We start from the raw sequence: 19,214 nt of genomic DNA on the forward strand, positions 1-19,214 counted from the left end.
AACCATAAAATAATCTGAATATAAGACTTGTTATAATTTTTTAGAAAGCTCAACAAAATGATTTTTTTTCTTAAAGAAATCCATTAAAATATAAAGATTTAATCCATATATGATTTGTCTATTTGTAATATGTGCATTCTAATGCTGCATGCAACAGTGTTCAAGCATTTTTATTTATAAATCTGTCATTAGTTTTCACATTCACTCTACCCTGAAGATTTCTCTTAATACATAGCTTAGGACAGGATATATAAGAATACATTCTCACATAGAACTAATTTGTAGAAACTAAAGACTCTAAAGAAAAAGAAAAATATCTTAAAACATCTTAAGGCTTTCTTAAGCTTTTCCATAAACTAGTCTAACCACAATTTTTTCTATCACAGTTAATGGACTACCATCTTTTCAGATTCAGAGGACCAAAGAAAACAAAAGAAAATATAAAATAAAACTAAAGCTATAGTTATCTCATCCCTTTAACCTTTTACTTTAACATCACAGATCTGTCAGATCAATCAATAAGGTAAATAATCTCCATATTCAGTTTGATGACTCCTCACCACTTCTACAATTCTCATTTTGTTTTAGCCACATTATCTCTCCCTAGAAAATTGCAATAACCTCCTAATTGATCAGTCTTTCTCACTTTATCACTTTAGTCTTTTCTAAATATAATAGATTGGTTCTATTTAAACATTTCGGTTCATTCCACTGCTCACCAGAAAACTGTTTAATGTTTTTCTATCTCATTTTGGTTTAAATCAACTTTTTTTTTTTTAATAACTCACAAGGTCCAACATGATCTAGCTTTGTCATTTATATACATGTATTGGGACTTAAGTAAGAATATGTTTCATGTGGTTGTAGATATAACTAATTTTTTTCATATTTAACATACATATTTCAATATTTAAAATTTATTTTAGTCTGATTAGGGTTCATTAGACATGTATTAATCTAGTCTATATTTTACTATATAGTTAAAGTAACTCAAAATTTAAAATAAATTGTAAAAGATAACTGCCATCTCTAACTTTGGTTGATAGAAATATCAACTAGCAATGTATTTTAAAACCATGTAAATATTTTACAAAAAGGAAATTGAAGTATTCATATGGACAGGGCAATTGAATTTAATTACAATGAAAAACACAAAACTAAGAGGGTGAAATTGAGGAAGACTTTATAAGAAAGCATTAAAAATTATAATTATTATAATAAAATTAATTGACATTCACTGTGGGTAATAATACAAAGTTAAAGAGCATTCTTTTACTTTGATGGTTCATATAAAAAGAAGTATTTCTTTCCACAGCAATGAACTGACATTGTAGATTATTGAGTTAAACGTTGTGGCTGGAAATCAAGGAAGGATAATTTCCTAATCATGAATAACTTTGGAGTTCTAGAGGCTAAGATTGTGGTACTGAAGTTTTATGCTTCAGGTAAGTAGCAATTTCTACATAGACTATGCATATACATTCAACTTTTTCTGTGTCCCAGGTTCTGTAGTGCAAATGTGCTGAGTATGTAATTTTTGTTTTCATTACTTCTTATTATCATTTTTCTATTCTTCCTCTCTCATCCACAGAATCATTTCTGTTAGGTTATTTAATCTTATGGAACTATTTTCACTCTTGATACAATGGCATACACTATAGTAATTTCTTATTATAACCATACTAATCACTGCTTGAGATTGAAAGTACAGGGGTTATACTGGTATGGTTCTTCTCTGTAGAGTGAAATCTTATTATAATACACTACTTTGGAGAAACTAAAGTTTTCATGGGTGAGAATCATTGAAAGCTCCACAGACCATACAATCAAACATCTGTTTGAATCTAAATCTGCCTTTTTCATTTTGTATATGTTTTCATAGAATGTCTAAAACTCACTAAACTTTTGTTTACTAGTCTATAAATAGACAGTATCAGGTTGCTATGGCTTATAGTTCATATATTTAAGGTGCTAGGAATTTGATAATCATGCACCACTTAACAAAGGGGATACGTTCTGAGAAATGCTTCGTTATGGGATTTTTGTAGCTGTGCAAAATCATAGCATGCACTTACACTAATCTAGTGGTATAGCCTAACACTGTGACTGTAACAACCATACTTTTATACAACTGTCAGTGCAATAGGTTTGTTTATACCGGCATCACCACAAACGTGAGTAATACCTTAAACTACAACATTAGGACAGCTGTGACATCACTAGGCAATAAAAATTTTTCATCTCCATTATAATCTTATGGGATCATCCTTTTATATGTGGTTAGTCATTGACCAAAATGTCCTTAAGAGATGCATGTCTGTAAATGGTATAAATCACTGGATATGTACCTCTTCTTTGTGTTTTCTTTCCTCAATAATGCTCTAACTTAAATATTACAAAGTAGTTTTCCTTATGTATAAATAATAAACAAATATGTTCTTTTAGTTGTAAGGAAGAAAATAATGTAACATAAATAAATGATCTCTTGGCTTTTAATATGTACTATTTCAGTTACTAGTTGAGTTATTCATAGATACTAAAGGAACTGATTGGTTCTTTTCATGGGCTATGCCTTTATAACCAAATATTTTCACAAGTATTATAAGTTTCTACTTATTTAGGTAGCATAGTAAGCATACTGAATTTGGTAGCAATTGTCCCTTGACATGAACTTTCTGTGTGACCTTTGATAAATTATTTCAATTTTTTATACATCAAGTCTTATAACATGTAAATAAGAATTGTAATATCTGTATCATTAATTGTTGTAAGGGTTTAAAAACTCAGTGAGCCCATTTCCTGAAAATAAAGTAGCCCATTTTTTTTTTTAACTTCTATTTCATTTCGAAGAAACCATCTTCAATTAGCCATGTTTCTCCCTAAGTAAGTATTTTTATTTTTTCTTTTCTTCAGTTTGAATCTTATTATATGATGCGACTTGATGGAGCTTTTAAAAATTAACTCAAGTTATCAGTACTTAGAAATTAGCTGTAACTAACAGATATTCAGTAGGTTCCGATACATGATTGTTTTATTGTCAGAACTACTAGCTTCCTTCCATTGCCTCAAAGAAATATTAAACACCTTTGATAAATTAATGTCTTCTGCTTTATTTCCAGAAATGTGATCTTTTTTGTTTTTATATTAGAAACAGACCATACTTTCAACTTCTTTCTTTATACTTTATGACATTTATTTATGTCTCATACTTAAAATCATTGTTGTTTTTATTTTTTTATAAAGTAAATTAATAACTATGAAATTTTTTAATCCAAACACTCTTATAGAAGAATCACTGTTTATGATTTCTGTTGATTTTAATTGCCCTTATTAAATTGATGATAAAAATCTCTTGGGACGTGTTTTCAAAATGCCAAATAATTAAAATTTTAGTGACTTCATTTGTAAACATGCCTTCCAAATATTGAATATTCAGATCTTAAATTATATGGAAAAGGAATATAAAAATTTCATTTTTTTTTTAGTACTGAACATTTTAAAATATAGAGGACTATCAAGTGATGGCCAGAGGAGTAGAGGGTAGAGGGAGTGGGAGAACGGAGTGACAGGTTAAAGAAGTACAAATTAGTAGTTCAAAGATGGTCACAGGGATGAGGAGCGTGGCATAGGCAATGCAGTTAGCATTAATGTAATGGCTAGGCGGAGAGCCAGGGGAGAGAGAGTGCAATTAGAGGGATCATTTTATAAATTGTATAAATGTCTAACCAATGTGCTGTATACTTGAAACTAATAAAGTAAAAATAAAAATTAATTATAACTAAAATCTGCTTCATGCTTACTCTTTGACAGGTCATGTTTTACATATATATTGACTTGTATAATCTTCACAGCTCTATGAAGTAGACACTGATGTCACTTTAATTTTACAGATGAGGAATTTGAGACCTGGATAAGTTAAATAACGTGTACAATATTATGAAGTTATTAAATGACAAATTAGGAATCCAAACCAAGGTTATATGGTTCCAGAGTCAATACTCTAAACAATCAGACATTTTTATTCCTCATCAGAGTGAATAAGTTTTAATATTTGAAAATTTACTTAGTTATTTTATGCTATGGTAACATTTAATATAAGTATAAATGTTCAGAGTTAACATTAAAATATTTAAATTTATAATCACCATTGTAGCCAGAGAAAACTAATTGTAACTTTTACTTTAGTCTTATAATCTTATTAATAATTATAATTAACACTTGCTGAGCATTTATAATATGGAATATTCTGGCTGAAGAACTTTACATATATCATTTAATATACATACTGGCTTCATATAATATAGGTAATATTTTTCTTACTGTGTTACAAGATACTGAAAAGTGTCATAATTAAAAATATGGTATTTGATGAATCTTACTGAAGACCAGTATTTTAACAGCATATCGGGGTATTTTACCTCAAATTCTTGCATATATATGTGTATATATATATTTTTCCCTGTTATATAAACTTTGGCAACTCTGCATTTTAACTCTGTGATTAACATATTTAATTGTTTGAAACACGGATAACTTTTCTTTGTACCAAATAAATATATGTGCAAGCATTGTCTTTTACAAAGCTTCTCTTCTTAAAAAGAGGAAGTGAGAAATATAGATGATGGATAATGATCTCTAAAACTATTAATTGTAAAAATATATTAATATGTAACATAGCATATGTTCAGTAATCATACTTAAAACAACCGAGTGCTAAGAAATGGTATTTGATTTCCATCAATATTGAATTCAAATTCCTGATTCCACAGCAGCCTTTTTGTCTACATATCATCTAATCAATTGCCCATTTATCCTGAATCCCTCTCCATGGCTTCTAGTATTCCGAGATGGTTTGTGCCTACAAGGTGTCCACCCACCCACCATCTGTTATATTAAGTTTTCTCTATCTGTTACTTAAGAAAAACAATTTGTACAATTAAAAACAAAGTGTTCTGTTCAAATTAGAATATTTTAACACATGTTGTTTGCTTGAATTTATGAATATGAGATCATACATTACCCGTACTTTAGAATTTTAATAATTAAAATTAAAAGTAAATTATTTTGAAACCTTATAAATCAAATGTACAAAGACATTTAAGAGAAATAGGAGAAAACATAAAAATTTATATAAAGCATGAGTAGGTTGGGATTTGAAATATTCTTGAAAAATAAAAATGATACACAAGTTGTTTTAATAATTTTTACAAAAGTGTCCTTGATATTTATGCAGAAATTCATATAATGTTTTATAAATGATCAGAAACATTTAAAAAATAAACCATTAGTAGCTCAAGTATTAAAATAACACATTGGGGCATCATAATTAGTTGTCACATGACATTTTTATTTGCGAATGTTTCAAAGTAACAATGGCTCTATAGATTGAAAATCATAAGTAATGTTGAACTGTGCAGATTTTAAGGTATTTGACCCAGCAAAACACTGACATTGAAAGAACACAGTTTCTTGATTTCTCAGACTGAGAACAGAACTCTATCATTTAAACATAAAAATCTGAGAATTTTGGGCTCAATGCCAAAACCCAAGAATAGTTCACTATGGAATATAATGACACATAAAGAATATTTTTTGAATGTTAACTCTCAAAGCTGACATGAGACTAATATAATTCTACATGTCAGATTCTTGCTCGGCAGCAATTTAGAGCAAGGTTATTCCTTATTAGTCAGGCCCACGCAAATGTAAACAAGATAGAATTCCTGCCATCTGGTATATCAAACATATATGACTGTGACCCTAGACAATGAGGGTCATGTACTTGATGGAGAAACAATATTTGATGAAATTAGAGAGTTTGAGATACCAATTCTAGTTGAGAATCTGTGGTTATCTTTGATTAATGTGTTATTTTTATTGGAATTTTATGGACAGATGCATTTCTAATGGGTTAAGATGTGAAGAAGGGGAGAGGGAGCATGTGCCTGGAGGAAAGAACAACGCAATTATAGGACAGAGTAAGTTTTAGGATACATGTGAAGACTAGCCAGTCACCCAATGTGGCACATTTGAAGGAAGCTAGAAGAAACATATTTTTAAAAGCTATATTTAGTAAATGAGAAGATAGGAAAATGTGTTAGCATAGGTTGATATTGACTTTGCTCATATGCTTAAAGGAAGAAGACAGCGAAAGGGAAATAGTGACTGATAGCAGAAGTAGAGATGATTGATGATGCATCATTGAAAAAGTAGTAATAGAATTGAAACAGAAATTATTCTGCTGTTGGTGAGAATCACAGATAAAGGATGTGAATTTTATAACTCCAAATTTCAAAACGATGCATTAGTTGAGCTAAATTAATTAATTTTAACACAATTATTAAATGGTTCCAGGGAGACATATGTGGATAACTTTATAAAAATTTGATGTTATAATTAGAACACGTTTTGAAACCTAACTTTATGCTTATTAAGAAATGGGTTCCTAGACATCAAGGAGATTCTTATATTTGACAACTTATCTAGGGAAAATGTGTCTCCTCTACCCCCAAAACAGTAGTCTGCTATTATTTCTTGGTGACCTATTCTTCTATAACACAACATTTTTCTTTTAGGGAGCTATCTTGATAAAGATATACATTTATTATACTGTAAAAATACAATATAAGTCAACTAAAATAATATATGAACAAATGATCTGTAAATTGCAACAGATAATTATTAGTGACATTACTGTTTTTCTTCTGCCATATTATTACCTCTTTGTCACAAGAATACTTCCTCTTTTTTATTCTGATTAGATAAATTTATTCTATAAAAAGACCACTCTTATGTTTCCAGATTGTTTCTTCTTCACAGTCTGGAAATAGTCTTTTCCTCTCCCTGGTGAGTGTTAACCACCCCAACTGTGGGAATCTGTACAGAAGAGAATGCAGTCTCACTCTTCCATTCAGCCATGGCAACCATAGACACATTACCGCAGAAATCACTTGCCTCCACACACCGCAGTTTGATTTAGAAATGGTTTATTCATTGGATGTTTTTCCATTCTATATAATCATGACATCATTTGGTTGAAAATTTAGGCATTCCAATCTATCAGAGTTTAACCTTTACTTTATTGAAACAGAAGCACATTGCTCTTTTGACTTCCTGTGAGACATAACAAAGCATATAATTTTAGCTCTTCACTAATTCCCTAAATTGGAAGCATAATCTCTTTGGTATATCTTTTTTCGATAAAAAATTATTAAAATAATTATTTGATCATGCAATATAAAATTATTAAGAGAACTGCTGAAACAAATGAAATAGAACACATTTTTAAATTTATTTTTTATGTGTAATTCAGAACTTGTTAAATTTCTATACTGTATTTTTTGCCTATGTTAATGAAACAAGTTATCCTCTCTCAGATTTTTTTTTTTTAAGTGTGTCGTTGTTTTAGAAACTGGTTCATATCATTAAAAAGAAATCATGGTCTTTAAAAATATTAATGTTTTAACTGCTTCCTACCCCTCCATTTTTATCTTTTATAATATACCCTCCTCCAACATATATACTCAAGACATATTGAACTGTCAGCACTGATATATGTTTTTTCTTGCTACAGAACTTTGCAAATTTTCCGTCCTCTATTCAGAGATCTGTTCTTTCCCTCCTTTACTCATCTTATTTTTCTGAGATCAATTTCTATTTCCTTGGAGTTCTTACAGAAATTCTCTGAGTCATATCTTCTAAAACATGGTTTCATAATTATATATATGTATATACACATGCATACACACACATATATATGTATACACATATATCAGGGCATTTATTCAAACTGAGATTTTTCATTTACTTGTGAGATTTTTAATTTAATGTCTGTGTTCTTATGTGTTGTTCACCCCTGAAACTGCCTGAAACAAAACAGTTGGGTTAATCAATGGTGAACATCATGTTTTTGTTCCTATTGATCTCAAGATGTATCAGGTACTGTGTAATTGAATGTATATTGTATATTGGGAATACATTCAATTATTGAAATTGAGAAACAGAAATATGCACAATTATCAGATCTGGTAAAGCCCAATTCTTTTAAATCAAAAATAAAAATAAAGACTGAATTAATTAGTAGGTGTCATTTAAGATATTCAGGACCAGTCTTCCAATATTTCAACAGAATTCTTGCAGCTTGCCAATAGTTCTGAACACACTTAACATGCAGAACATTGATACATTTTTTTTAAAAGCAGCACAAGTTAATAAACAACTTTTTAATGATTTTTTCAAGTGCTTCTCATTACAACATAGATGCTGTTTACTAAATTGAAAACACAAATTATACGAAGCTTTTTAAACAAAACAATTTAATGCTACAAAGAAAATATCAACAATTAAATTTCTGTAATGAAAATCAGGAATACACAGTGGCACATATCTATACTTACCAGTTTTTTCATTTATTTTCATGTAGCAATCTCAAAAAATATGTAAAAGCCATAGCCGTTATATAATCTGAAATAATACTAAATATACCTGATAGTGTATTATTTAAAGTCAACCATCTTAAGATTAATTTTTATTCTGAATGAGATAGTGCTTTAAAATTATTTGTTGAAACCATTACGCATGTGTCATCTCCATATGTAATTATATCTAAAGAGTCTGTTCATTTTCTTTCGAAAACACGGTTAGCTATAATCTGTGGGGTGACTGGAGCTAACATGGGCTATGACATCACATACTGCCTAATTCTACTGTTTTCAAGCTTTCTAAAATAAACAAATACTTGACACTCTAGAAATATCTTTCATCATCTACATCCTGGAGGAATCAACATTAGAACCCAGACTATGGATTTCTTTATTTGCAGACGTGCTTAGAACCTGATGAAAGAGCCCTGACAAAGTCTTTCATATGAAGGAACTAACATTGAAATTAAAGGTCATTCTCTAGTTTTATTTTCCCCCTAGACAAGTAGGTACTGGAACCTGTTCTTCAGATCAATTTTAGAAATATTTTTAATGCCCCTTAAACTTATTATTACAAATGAATTTTAGTGCAAGGACAGAGGGGGCGAGGCAGGAAAAAGGTTGTCTCTACCCTCCAATCTCTGCTTCTTTCTTTATTCTTTATTTGGAGATTGTCAGTTATGTCAAAATATAGACATTATAGAAGAAGATCCTTTTTAATTGTACAGGTAGAATTGCCCTATATATATATTTTTTAATTTTATTGGAGTGACATTGGCTAATAAAATTATAAAGGTTTCAAGTATATAATTTAATAATATGTCATCTGTATATTGTATTGTGTTCACCATCCAAAGTCAAATCTCATTTTGTCACCATATATTTGACCCTCTCAACCCTTATCTACCTCTTCCAATTCCCCCTTTCCCTCTGATAACCACTAAACCATTGTCTGTCTCTATGAGGTTTTTGTCTTGTTCATTTGTTGCTTTCAGTTTTATATCCCACATATGAGTGAAACTATATGATTTTCAACCTTTCCATTTGACATTTCACTTAGCATGATTATCTAGAGATCCATCCATGTTGTTGAAAATGGCAGCATTTCAGCTTTTCTTATGGCTGAGTAATATTCCATTGTATTTATGTACCACAGCTTCTTTATCCAATCATCTGTTGAAGGACACTTCAATTTTTTCCATGTCTTAGCTACTGTGAATAATGCTGCAATTAATATAGGGTGGATATATCTTTACAGATACATGTTTTCAAATTTTGGAGGTAGATACTCAGAAGAAAGATTACTGGGTCATATGGTAGTTCTGTTCTTAATTCTTTGAGGACTAATCCATCAAATACCATGAACAACCAAAGTAACAAGGAAGCTCAGAAAGGAAATGAAATATCTTCAGAAAATAAAGTTAAAGTCATGGAAATATGTGATTTAATTGACATAGAATTCAAGATTGTAGTTCTGAAAAACTCAGGCAATTTAATGACCTCAGGTATAAAATCAACGAACAAAATGCATACTATACCAAAAAAGATTAAAACTTTAAAAAAGAACCAAATAGAAATTTTGAAACTGAAAATGTCAATAAAAGAGATGAAGAATGAAATAGCGAGCTTAGGAATTAGAATTGACCAGATAGAGGAAAGAATTAGTGATATCAAAGACAAAAATCTGAAAATGATGCAGATGGAAGAAGCAAGAGAGTTGAGAGTAAAAAAATAAATAAATACAAGTACTCTATGAGAAGTATCTTACTCCATCAGAGAGAGCAATACAAGAATAATGTGTATACTAGAAGGAGAGAGGGAGAAGGGAACAGAGAGCCTATTCAACTAGAGGAGAATTTCCCAAACATGGAAAGAATTGGATCCTTGAATCCAGGATGCAAAAGAATGTGCTGTGAAGCAGACAATATATTTTTTAAGCAGAGCTCCTGTTTTGTGCCTTGCTACAATTCCTCCTTATTCATTTTTAACACTGTTACGTGAAATGCTTTCTAAATACAGTTTTATTTATTTAAGTTTCCTGTTTATACCTCTTCAATTCTTCCCCATGCTTTCATTATGAAATCAAGTGCTGGAGCATGATATTCCTCCAGGTGCTTAAGGTCTATCATAATTAGTATTTTCTCTCTCTTGTTTCATTCCAAATATGCAATTAATCTTAGTTCTATCAATATCACCACACAAATATCTCATTGTCATATTTACATGCACATTATATTCAACATAATTAAAGGCAGTACTCCAAGCATTAACATAAGTATAAAAAAGTCACTGTTAAACATTTACTTAACATCCTATCTTCACTAGAATTTAGGTATGCATTTTTACTGCAAGATCACAAAATACTATTCAGTGGTAGGTAGTAATTAATATTGATTATATAAATAAACAAATTTATAGACCAAATAGTTAATATATTAGTATGGATGAAAAGTCCACATAGGAACTAGAGATTTATGTAAGGAAGAGTAGCATAAGCTGTTCAAATGAAATATTTTTACTTTTTTTTTCCCTATCCTTTGTTATTATACCAAGGTTTACTAGCATTTATATGCTCATTTAGCAGAGGAAGATGATGGTCTCTGATATTACTAGAGTAGAAACTAATTCTTTGTTGTTTTTTTAATTTTTCAATTACAATTGACAGCAATATTATTTTATATTAGTTTTAGGTATATAGCATATTGTTTAGGCATTTATATAATTTACGAGATCCCTAAGTAAATCTAGTACCTACCTTGCATCATACATAGTTATTAAAATATTATTAACTACATTCCATATTCTGTACTTTACACCCCTGTGAATATTTTGTAACTACCAATTTGTACTTTTTAAACTTTTATCCACTTAATGAAGGCTTTCCTACCTTCCTATTTAAAAGTATCATCAGGTCCTTACCTAGGATTCTGTAATCCATTGTCCTGTCCTACTTTTCAAGTTCTTTGTTGCATTAATGACTTTTACTTATTTTGTATGTTCGTTGTTCATAATATATGTATTTTTTCTCTTCAATTCAGTTTCTAGCGAATCTGGCCCTCCCTCCTTTGTGTGATTGACAAGGTCAAAGTGCAGATTGGCATTTCTTGGGAGATATTATGATGGCAACAGCAAGATAGGCATAGGAATATTAAGTGAAATGAAATTACTTGAGTATCAATGTGAAAGAATGTGCATATTATAGATGACTTAAGCACCTCAGCAGCTGTTGGTCTAGTCCTTGTGGTTTAGAGAGAAAGTCAACGTAGGGTGCAATGTATTTCAAGATCACCTATCTGTATAACAATGTTGACACTGTGGAAAATACTTTGAAAAAATAGTCTGCTGTTACTAACAATTATAGCTATCGATGTTAGATAAAAGATGTAACCCCCTATAAAATCAGGCAGAAAATATAAATAAGCTAAAAGTTCAACATCTTTTCTAGGTAGCATGGGATTTCAGAGGTGAATCTTAAAATTGTATAAATGTTATAACAAAACAGAAACACAGTACCTCTAGAATAGTGTTTCTCCTAGTAATGAAAACTTATATATCAGTGGGCTATTTTTGAAAATAGTGCCTTCTAAACATACCTTCTATTCCCTCTGCTCCCAATGTCTGACTCATAAGTTTGTAAGGAACTACAGGTTATTTTTAATACAAGCTGTTTTATATAAAGGTTTACTGTATTCAGGAATGAAGTTCTATAATATAGTGCAGGGCTATAAGGGATGGAGATTCAACAGTGGTAATTTTAAGAAGGAATAATTTCCCAAATTATAAACATATTATCTCAAATATGACAAGTTAACAAAAATATAATTTCTCTGAGTCACTTTGGACTAAAATTAAGTTTTATTACAAAAAAAATGTATAACACAGAAATTTTATTTAAAGTTGAATGTAAAAAAAATAGAGATTCATGATGATTCTCTGACTTTAAGGAATAGTCTGTGAGTCATTACCATCAATGTATATAGCTCAGTCATTTAAAAGAACAATATTTTTCAAGAAGCAATATGAGAGAGTAGATTACTAATAAATACGTACATAAGTAATAGTCAAGACAATGATTTATAGTTTAATCAAATCAAGGTGTGTGAAATATCTACGTGCAGGTGCATTTACAATATAGTCTCAATGTGTACATAGAGAATAACTTTGCATTGGAGAAATTTAAACATTATCAGGTGATAAACTGTTATAGGGATGTTTTATATAGTAGGTTATGTATGACAAGGGGAATAGTGGTAGAAATAATCCCGGTTACAGAAGAAAGACAGTTGAATTTATTAGAGGACATGGTGTCATTTGGCCTTGAAGTATAGAATGGGTTTTTATAAGTTTAGAAACTGTGGAAGTACATATTCCAAGAAAGAATGATATGAAAAACCGTGAAGCTGAGACTCAGCTGAGGCCAGGAAATAATATGCTTAGTAACTGCTGTGTAGTTCAAGAGGACAAATATTCTTTCTTCTTTTCTTCTGCTTCCCCTCTTCCTCTTTCTCCTCAGTCTTCCTCTTCTTCTCTGATGGAAGGAACAGACAAAACTGGGAAGGACATTTAGGTGAAAAATACTAGTGGAAGGAGCTTCAATTTTAATTTTAAAACAAACGTGTCAATAAATGAGTCTAGATGATTGGTCACAAAATTAGAAATGTGAAAACTATTCTAAAGGCCATGAAATTATATATTCACATTAAAATTAGAAGCATTGGGAATTCAAACAAAACATACTTTTTTTAGAGTCCAAAATGTGGGAAACATTGATAACACCTGTTACTGTATCAAGGTAAAAACATGAAAAGTGATTTAAATAGAATGTTAATTTTTTTCAGAAAGTGAATAATCTCAAAACATGATAAAATCAATTTAATGTGAAGATATCAACTTCATATTATTAAAGATACAATTTTAATCTTTATTAAAGACATATAAATTATATAAATTACTTATGTTTTATTATAAATTATAGAGCCTTATTTTATAACCAGTTTTCTCAGATGCTGAAATAAGCTGTTAGAATAAATTTAGTAAGCTACTAATATAGGAAATGCCCAAACAAATTTTAGAAATGTGACTTGTGTATAAAAATACTCTCTTAGTGAGCAAATTACTATAAGCAGTACATGCTCTCAAGTAAATACCAAATGTTAGAAATTTAAATTCTGAAAAGTCTTAAACATGAACATAAAAATAAATACTGAAGACACTGAATGTATCTGAAAAATAAATCTGCTTCTTTTATCCCAGTGCAATCATTTTTATACATTGTAAATATTCCCCATAGAAAGCCTTCTGAAAAGGTATTATAGATAAATGCCCATGCCTTATTTATAAAATATTAAAAGAAAAGATATATTATAAAGAAGAACTTATTCATGGGAAGAAGGATATGATGAGCTCGATACTGAACTATTTTGAGGAGAATATGATTTCAGCACATAATGTGGGAAAGTGATCCAATGAAGGGCAAGTATGACCAGAAAATGCAAACAGGTGAAGATTAGTGATGGCATATGCACCACACACTCACAGGTTACAGGTGAAACTGCAGAAATTGATGGGATTGTATACATGTAGGATAAAAAAATTGATAGGCTAAGAGCAGAAACAACAACTATGAAAGCTAGTGTGTATTATTAGACACAAATTTAGGTCAGAAAAAATATCTAAAAGTATAGTCAGATTTAAAAGAAGTATAAAGAAATTACTGGAATAGCTTTCACTTCAAAATTAAGTTAAACTATCTGTATTTGATTATTTTAGTATGTTTATGAAATTTCACTTTTAAAAATGTTACAGTATTCATTTCCTATGAATACAAATGTTAGTGTGACTATATAATTCTGAAATAACGGGAGCTTCTTAAGAGCCTAAATAATGGGATAATTAAACATTAGATATTTTAGCTGTTTTCTTTTTTTCTTGTAATAAGATGGATTCTGTTCCTCCAAATCATTATTGGAAATGCTACAGTTTATGCTGGATGTCTTCCATTTGCCCGTTTATATTTTCATTTTCTATCTGGCTCTATGCCCAGTGAGGCTGACTTGCCTGGACAAGTACTGGTGAGACCTCTTGCTCTGTGGTTTCTAGTTAAATTTTGCCATTGGGAATCATCTGCAAGAATACGAGTGCATGCAGGATATTTGTACCCTGATAAGCTCTCCTGGGGTCCTGCAGGTGGAATGCTGCTTTTTACTGCGGGCCACAGCTTCAGTCAGGCAACCTTCACCATGTGACTTTCTCTCCCAGTATGGTAGCTGCTCCCCTCTTCATTATTCCAGGACTAAAGGTGGCAATGGGTCTTTCATTTATATATTTGTTTTACCTAAATCCTGTTCATCACTTTGTAAAGAACTTTAACCCTTCCTAGTACCAGTTTGTATATGCCCTCCTTTGTCATGGCAGTCACTGCAGGTTACATTTACCTCTCCTTGAAAAGAGAAATGGCGGTGTAAGGTATGAGGAAGACACACAAAGAAACACAACAGGAAGAAAGGTGCATCAGTGTTTGCTTTTTAAAAATTGTCTTGTAATTTACATATAGTAAAATTTACTCTTTTGAGAAGTTCAGACCTATGCATGTTGAGAAATGCATAGAACTGTGTAAATTACCCCCATAAGCAAGATACAGAACAGTTCTGTCTCCCAAAATTTCTCTGTGCTGCTCTTTAAAGTCAAATTCTTCCCCATCTCTAACCCCTGGCAATTAATGATCTCTTCTCCATCCCTATGCTTGCATTTGGCTTCTTTAACTTTGCTGATTGCCTTTAAGATTTATCCATGTATTTATGAGTATTAAAGATTAATTCCTTTTAATTGCTGAACCATATCCAATGGTCTGAATGCACCTTTGTTTCTTTATCCACTTACCAGTTGAAGGAAGCTTAGGCTGTTTCCAGTTTTTGGCAATTGTGAGAAAACATCGTTATAAACATTTGGGTACAAGTTTTTTGTGGACATAGAGTTTCATTTCAGTTGGATAATTATAGAAAGTACAATTGTTGGGCTCAATGGTGTTTGTTTAACATTATAAAAACTGCCATATATTTGGTATTGTCAGTCATTTTTATTTTATGGTACAATTCTTGGTATCTTCATAGAATACCAATTTATCATGGAAGTGTGGGTTTATTTCTTTTCTTTTACCAAATCATTTTGTATATTCTAGGACCTCAGACTTTCCAAATATATTTTAGATTTAGTTTCTCTTATGTTTCAAAAATCCTGCTAGATTTTCAGTATAGACTTGCATTTAATTTATAGATCAGTTTGGGGAGAATTTCCATCTTCACATCACTAATGTTCCAATTGATAAATATTATTTATCCCTTTATTTTTAATGTTCTTACACATTTTACATTTAATTTATAGTATATACATCTTTAAATTGCTGGTTAAAGTATTCTTAGAATTTTAATTGTATGCTTTTATAAATGATATTATTTTAAATTTTATTTTCTAATTTCCCATTAGTAGTACATAGCAATAAAATTGACTTTTGTTTATTAGGTCTGTGTCTTGCTACCTAATAAAATTAGTTACCAGTTCCAGTATTTTTCTGTGGATTCATTTTGATTGTCTGTATAGACAATCATACAGTCTCTAGAAAAAGAATTTACTTTCTTCTTTCACATTTTATATTTTATTTCTTCTTATCTTTTTACATTCGCCTCTAATACAAAATTGAGATTACCGTGCTAAGCAAAATAAGTTAGACAGGAAAAGCAGAGAACCATATGATTTTTCACTTATATGTGGGATATAAAACTGATAGCAAATGAACAAGACCAAGGGACAAAAACTCAGACACAAACAGTTTAGAGGTTACCAGAGGGAAAGCGGGGATTGGGGGAGGTAAATGAGAGTTAAGAGGGCCAAATATATGGTGACAAAATGAGATTTGACTTTGGATGGTGGACACACAATGCAATATACAGATGAAGTATTATTAAATTGTATACTTGAAACCTATATAATTTATTAACCATTGCCACTCTAACAAATTTAATAAAAAATAAAAAATAAAATGTTTTATATATACATATATATGTATAAATTAAAAAGAAATGGTGAGACTGTATGTACATCCCATGTTCAAGATTTTAGGTAGAAATCACTTTTTTTTCAACATTAGGCTTTTTTTTTTTTTTTTTTTTTACCTATTTCTAGTTTGCTGAGAGGTTTTTATGAATTAAAAAAAAATTTAAATACTATCTTTGTATCTATTAAAGTGACATATACTTATTTTGTCTCTCATTATTTTAACTCTGGTAGAGTGCATTAATTTTCATGTATTAAACTAATCTTTTGTTCCTGGAATAAACTCCAGAGCTTTTTTTTTTTAAATTATGCTAAATTAAACTTTACTTAATTTATTACTGATTGACTTAACTTGATATTGAGTAAAGAATTCAAGATTTTTCTCCACATCAATTTTTTTCAGATATCTCTTTTTAGTTTAAAATAAGAATAGATAGTACAGAAAGTTCTTATATAACCCCTCCCCCAACTCACAGTTCCCCCTATTATTAACATTTTCTTTTATTTAGGTACATTTGTTACAAATGATGAACCAATACTAACATAGAAATATTAGCTATATGGTTTATGTTAGATTTCATGCTTTATGTTGTACAGCTGTATGTGTTTCAACAAATGCATAATGTGTATCTATTATTACAGTGTCATGCAGAATAGATTTACTGCCCTAAAATTCTGTGCTCTGCATTTTCATCTCTCCTCCCCACTCCTACCAAATATCTGGATTCTTACTCTTTAAAATAAATCTTTAAGTGTCTACCATGTCTTTTCATGGCTTGATAGCTTTTCTTTTTATAGATGAAAATACCTCATTTTATGGATATACCATAGTTTGTTCATCTATTCATCTTTTGAGGTGTATCTTGGTTGCTTCAAATTTTTGGGAATGTCCATGTACAGATTTTTGTGTATATATATTGTTTAACTCAAATAGGTAAATATGTAAAACACTATTGCTGGATTATATGATATGCCTGTGTTTGGCTTTGGAGGAGACAGCCAAACTGTCTTCCAAAGTAGCTCTGCCAGGTTGTATCCTGACCATCAATGAATGAGAGTGTTTATTGCTTTTCATACTCCATTTGATAGTTCCAGTCCTTTAGATTTTAGACATTCTTGGGTATATAGTGTTAATTTGTTTTAATTTTCAGTCCCTTAATGACATATAATGGCAATCATCATTTCATATTCTTATTTGACACCTCTATCTTGTCTTCGATGAGATCTATTCTGATTTTTCACCCGTTTAATTGAACTTCTTGTTTTCTTACTGCTTAATTTGAAAAGGTTTTTGTACATTTGGATACCGGAATTATATCAGATATATGTTTTGTAAATATTATCTTCAAGTCTGTAGTTTGTTCTTAACAGTGCCTTTGGCAGAGCAGAAGTATTTAATTTTAAATAAATTAAACTGTTTTTTTTTTCATGAACTGTGCTTGTAGTGTTGTATCTAAAAGTCATCATTAAACCAAAGTGTACCTACATTTTTTTTCTGTGCTAATTTCTAGAAATTTTATAAGTATTGCATTCTAAATATAGATCTAGATATATTTCAAGTTAAATTTTGTGAAATTTGTAAGGTCCGAATCTATATTTATCTATTTACCTATTTATTTATGTAGCATAAGGATGCCCAATTTTTCCAGCTGAATTTGTTGAAAATTCTACCCTTTCTCCAGTGAACTGTCTTTGCTCTTTTGTCAAAGATCTAGATATTTCTGGGCTCTCTATTCTGTTCTATTGATCTATCTCTGCCATATTTAGCCAATGCTACATTGTATTGATTTTTGTAGTTTTATAAGAACTTTAGAATTGTCAGCCTTCTGACTTTGCTCCTCACCTTCAGTATCATGTTAGCTATCCTGGGTCTTTTGCCCTTCCGTATAAACTTTAGAATCAATTTATGGATATCCACAAAATAACTTGCCGAGACTTTGACTAGAATGGTACTGAATCTATAGATCAAGTTGGGAAAAACTGACATCTTAACAACATTAAGTTTTTGTATCCAGGTACATAGAATATCTCTTCATTTATTTAGATCTTTTTTTTCATGAGAATTTTATAGTTTTCCTTATATGTGCATATTTTCTATATTTATGCCTAAGTATTTTATGAGCTAAGAATAAAATAAAGAATAAAAAATGTTTTACTTTCATTCATTTATTCTCTAATACTCTTCCTTTCTTCATATACATCTGAATTTCTGACCTATGTAATTTTCCTTCTTTCTAAAGAATTTCTTTTAAATTTCATGCAAGGCAAGTCTATATTCTGAGTTGACTGAAAAATTGTATTTGTCTTTCTTCAGGTGTTATATGTTTCTTTGTGAGAAGTCACTTATGAAAAAAAAATTTTTACAGATTTTCATGAAAATAGGCCTATTCAAACTTTCTATTTCTCCTTGGGTAATTTGTTTATTTCAGGTAGTTTACACATTTTATCTATGTTGTCAATTTTTCTTGCATAAAATTTTAATATTGTTGCTTTATTATTCTTTTAATGTCTTTAATAACCATAAAGTTCCCTCCTTCATTGTTAATTTTATTATCATTTCTTATTACTCTCATATTTCTTTATTAGCCTAGCTAGAAGTTTATAATTTTACTGATATTTTAAAATAATCAGTTCTTAGATTTGTTAATTTTCTTTATTGGTTTTCTGTTTTCTATTCCGGAATTTCTGTCCATTTTTTTCCTATTATCTCCCTTCTACTTACTTTGTGTACCATTTGCTTCTCTT

General features: G+C 30.1%; 1 long non-coding RNA gene across 1 annotated transcript; it reads left to right on the forward strand.

Moving 5' to 3' along the window:
- The first annotated feature begins 422 nt into the window (after positions 1-422).
- Positions 423-18,853, forward strand: LOC107519383. Its single transcript, XR_001599109.1, has 3 exons — positions 423-523; positions 1,316-1,445; positions 18,784-18,853. It is a non-coding gene; the product is annotated as an uncharacterized LOC107519383 (long non-coding RNA).
- Positions 18,854-19,214: the final 361 nt, after the last annotated feature.

The sequence above is a fragment of the Rousettus aegyptiacus genome, unplaced genomic scaffold, assembly GCF_014176215.1.
Source record: "Rousettus aegyptiacus isolate mRouAeg1 unplaced genomic scaffold, mRouAeg1.p scaffold_m13_p_4, whole genome shotgun sequence".
Lineage (NCBI taxonomy): Eukaryota > Metazoa > Chordata > Mammalia > Chiroptera > Pteropodidae > Rousettus > Rousettus aegyptiacus.